Below are 4,946 nucleotides of genomic sequence, written 5' to 3'. Positions count from 1 at the left end.
TCTTCTAGCAGGAAAGGCTTAGGGACAGCCACATGAGTTCCCAGAGCATTTCCAGTTTTCTCTGTTGCTCTCCCGTCAGCGTCATCCACCCATCAATGCTCATGACACCAGGTAAGAGGTGGTCCCAGCCCTGGTGCAGCAGGGAAGCCTCCCCTCCCTTCGCACAGCCAACCCTCCCGGGTGCCGGGCACGCACCATGCTCACTGCAGCCCCGCATCCTGGCTCACTCACTGATGTGGAGCCACGGGCTTCTGCAGTTTCTGGCTCAAGCACTCCATTTTACTGGCCAGTGTCACTGCAATCTTGAGAGCTCGCAAAGCTCCTCATCCTTGTAAGTTACGGCCTGGCTTTCATCGCTGAAAAAGGAGAGCTCCTTTACCTGCGGATAACTAATGTGTGGGGACAAATAGGAGGTAAAACCGCAGGCTCACCTTGGGCTACCTGAGGCTATTCTAGAGGGAAATCACACCCTTTTTAAGAAGTGATAGTAATTTCATGATCCAAACTGGCATGAAGGTGGATGCCACTATGGACTCCCTTGCTCAGTACCTCTAGACTAGGAAATGGTGCCATTTTTGTAGGGCATTATGATGTCCTACATGTTCCAAGGACACACTGGGCTGGTGTGAAAACATAAGTTGCTGAACAGCTACAAGCTCTTGCAGTGAAACAGAAGACTGAATGCAGCGATGTGGGTAACTGATGGCTGGATGGTTTGTGTAGTGATGGAGGAGGGAAGGGGAATGGGATGAAGTAACACCGTATGCAAGAGGGCTTGGAGTACTGGCCAGCCAAACCAATGCCTGTGTGCCCCCCTGCCTGCACAGCTGTATCCTGAGCTCACTGGTAATTGCCTTTTTGCACATCATCTGCTCCACTGCTCAGTAGGGCTGCGTTCAGCCACGGCCATGCGTTTGCAGTTAAAAGGGACGGTGCACACTGCTGTGGGGTCAGTCAAGGAGCAGCAGGAGCAGAACAAGCTCTGGACGCCTTTCACCGAGTCTCCTGCTCATCTGAACCTGACTCCACAGAGAAAGAAGAAAACGGTTCTTTGTAATCCGGCACTGCGAAACGCCAGCCCCTCCCCAAGCTCTCATTATATTACTCCGGCATCCAGTGCAGAAGAAACACGACGTTTAGAGCAAACTCCCTGCTTGGCTCACAGCCACCTCAGGAGTGTCAGACCCACACCGGCTTCTTCACTGACCATGGCAGAAAGCACACAAGCTAAATTCACTGGGGCATCACTACTGAAAAAGCCTCTTTCTGCAACCCAGAATGGCTTCAGCTCCTGGCCCCAACTCTGCATCCTGCCAAGGAGACTCTACCCCAGTCTACACCAGCTCTTCACTGTGTCAGGCCCTCCTCAGCTGTGGAGCAGATCACCCCTGCCATGCTTTCAGCTTGGGCGGGATGTTTCAGACACTAGTCCATTTGGGATTCGATTTTGTGCAGTTTACATGAGCTGGACTTGCCTCTGAGGTGCTGACAGGGCAGGCAGGAGTGTGCCTGCCCCAAAGGGCAGCAGGAAAGGAGGTCTGGGACAGCCTGGTCCTGGAGTACCCATGCCCAAGGTAATGCTGTGCCCTGCAAGTGAAGCCCTTTAGGTTGTTGACGCGATGCTCCTGACCATCGTTTTCAGTCCTGAGCTACAAAGAGTCCTCCCCTGCGCTGGGCCAGGACTTGAACCACTGTAAGGGCAAAGGCTGGGACCTGAACGTGCTCTGAGTTCAGTACAGAGGACATAGGCACTGAGCCCCAGATAGAAACTCTGCCAGCTGCATGCCCAACAGCACCCCTCATCTCCCAGGGCCTCCTGTCACAGGGTGACATCTCCATCTCTGGGCAGCCATGAGCAGTCTCTTGCAGTGTCACAGCTTCATGACGCAGGACAGATCTGTCCCTCAGAGTGCCCTCCCCTGCTCCCTGGTGTCTCTGGGAGAATCCCCTTGACTGAGACCAGTACATTGTGGTTGTTGCTTTGCCCTCAAGTTCTTCTATTTTCCACTAATTTTGCTTCTAACCTTGGCCAGACTGGTTATCTTTACAAGCAACAAATTTCACAAGAAGCCTGAGTGGGCCACTGACCCACCTAAACTCTTCATATTGTCCTGTGCCGACTTTAATCTACATGTAAACCTGCTCTTCTAATAAAACTCCAGACTATAAGGGATAACGGATAATCAGCATAATATACAGACCCTGTGTTAGCGAACAAATCGAAGCATCAGTATCATCCTGGGAAAGTCTGAGAGATAAACATCCTCCCTTGTCTGTTCATGGTATCTGTTGGGATATTACTTTTAAATGTCTCTTATGGCATGGCTGATGTTATCGCTTCGGCTGAATTAGTTAACCAAACTCTGCATTACTGTGTGTTATTTAAGTATTAACGGGCCAGATGGGGTGCATTTCCTCGCAGCCCTGAGGCAGCGCTGATTTTACAATGACTCTCCAAGCTGGGGCTGATTACTGCATGCGATCTTCACAAGCTGGAAAGATGAGGCATTCGGGGGAAATTAGACTGTAATTTAAAATTTATTATCAAAGGGCTGGGAGACCTGTTCCAGGAGAGCCACTTGCTCCCAGAGCAGTACTCTGCTTCACACCCCTCCCTGGCCTAGCAGGAGTTCAGACTGACCGCGGCTTCCCAGATCGCTGATGGTCACTTGCAGGCAGCTCGTATCAGTGCCGGCACCACACGCAGGAGGAGGGAGCCAAGGACGACACCAGGACAGGCCATGGGCCTCATACAGAGCAGACGGGCACGAGGAGCGCCAAAAGAAGACACAGATAGGAGGCTGCAAAGCGACCTGGGCTTTCCCTGCTCAGAAGACAGGTTTTGATCTCCGTAGCCTCAGTTAGAGCAGAGAGCAAGCCCTTGGCCCCTTATCGGGCACCTCTGATGGATGCTGCTGACTGCTCCAGCGGTGTCAAACAGCAGCGTGCTGTTGGGTGTGCTCCTGACACCCTCCGCAGCCACCGCACACGGGCACTGTCAGACTGCCTTGCCTGGACTCGAGCCCCGTTTCAGAACGGGACCACCTGCATGCAAAGGAAGCTTAAAGGGCAAAAGCCATTTTCAGTCAGTCCCTGTAGCGCCACGTAAGTGATTTTGAGAAATAGAGATGTTGTCTGCAGCACTAATGTCTCTGGGCGATCCCTGGTCCTCATCACAACCCAGGCAGAGCTCACTGCCTCTGTGCACCCAAGATGTGCACCAACAGACCACAACCGCTACTCCAGGTGACGTTGAGAAGCAAAGGATAGCTTTAATATCCAGAATTTCTGAGAGAGAACTATTCCAAACTTTTACAAGGTCATGCTGAAAGTTGGAACCCAAGATCTTTCCCAGCTTAATCAAGCACCCTATCTGTCAGACAAAAGATAGTTTTCCAAGGAAATCTGAATCATGGCAAGAATTAAGTTGGCAAAACGCGTGAACCATTCACTTTGTAAGTACTGTAGGGACTAAACTCTGGGATGTCCCTACTTACCCACCAACACAACTGTTAGGCTAGGACCACTCTAACCCAAAACAACGACCAAAACTGTAGAATAAAAGACGTTTCCTCCTGAACCATGAACCAGCCTTTGAAATTCCTCCCCAGTATGTGAGCTGCTCAGACAACATTGCAGCTGAAACGGCAGAGGACAATCGTGTGCTTTCGTTAGTATGAACCTCAGATCAGATTCAGAGTTTTTTATTTACTTCCTGTGAAATCTTCATAAGACTGCTGAGGTATTACAGGCAGTTTTGTTGTTTTACAGAATTTTAGTAAAGTCACAGCTCTAAATACTGGCCTGTGCACACAAAACCAAGCCAGCAAGGTTGGACAAAACTGCCAGGATTCATTTGATGAAAAATACCACACACCATCTTAGTTATTCCATCAACTAAAGAAACATTGGCTGGAAACCCCATGCCAGCTGGTCAGAGCCCTAAAAAAGCTTTTGTGCTCCCAAAGGTATAAAAAAAATGCATTAAGCACAAAAAAAAAAGGTATTTTCATACTTCCTAGTTATTCACCTGAGCAGAAAATCATTGACACAGGGAAACGATGCAGCAGTGGGGCAGGAATGCACAGATAGAACACTCACCTTTAGGAAACTTCAGCTTTTATCGGGAAGCAATGTAAGATCTAAACTGATGTTTCCCTTCCTGTGTGGCTACAAGGAGCAGAGCCAAGTGCTGTGAGTGCAGGCCTGTAACGTGTAAAACGTGCATGAACAAAGAGTTTGCCATGCAAAGGAACAACCCCTTTATTTCACCCAGAACTAGGGAAAACTAGGGAAAAATACCACGCTAATTTGAGCTATTGTGTGAAGAGATGGGAGTCAGAAGAAGGAGAGACGGTAAGTGAGTTACAGGTTTGGAGAAAGACTGACGGAACAGCTGTAAACAGCCATGGCAAGATCTGGGGGTTTGGACAGGTCCCCACTCAAAGTGCTTGCTTGGGTCACTGGAAAAGAAAGGGAAGAGCATTGGCACTAAGAATAAAGGGAGACAGTGTTTGGAAAGCAAAGCACTGAGAAAGATAAGGTTTGCCTTTGGAAGTAAGGAAGAAAAGGGATATTGATGATTAGAATTGTTTATATTGGGGTACTCTGGTTACAGTAAAATTTAGTGGTTCTTTTTGAAGCAAACAGTAAGCCCGAGGGAACTCAGAGTGGGGTTAGAGAGCTCAAAAATAAACAGAGCTGTGGCCTGGATTGTCTAGTATTTGTAAACAGGCCCTGAACAAGGCTCATATGGAAGAGGGGCTTGTCAGCCACGGGGAAACGGTGAGGAGGAGGCTGGAGGATCACAGGGTCATCTGGGTCCGGGGGGGGGGACCCGGGAGGTCCCACCTCCTGCTCAAAGCCGGGTCAGCTCCGAGGTCAAAGCAGGGTGCTCGGGGCTTTATCCAGCCTGGTCCTGACAGCCTCCGAGGAGAGGGACTGCG

This window comes from Aptenodytes forsteri, unplaced genomic scaffold (assembly GCF_000699145.1).
Source record: "Aptenodytes forsteri isolate BGI_AS27 unplaced genomic scaffold, ASM69914v1 Scaffold707, whole genome shotgun sequence".
NCBI classification, from domain to species: Eukaryota; Metazoa; Chordata; class Aves; order Sphenisciformes; family Spheniscidae; genus Aptenodytes; species Aptenodytes forsteri.
Note: the sequence above shows the minus strand (reverse complement) of the source record.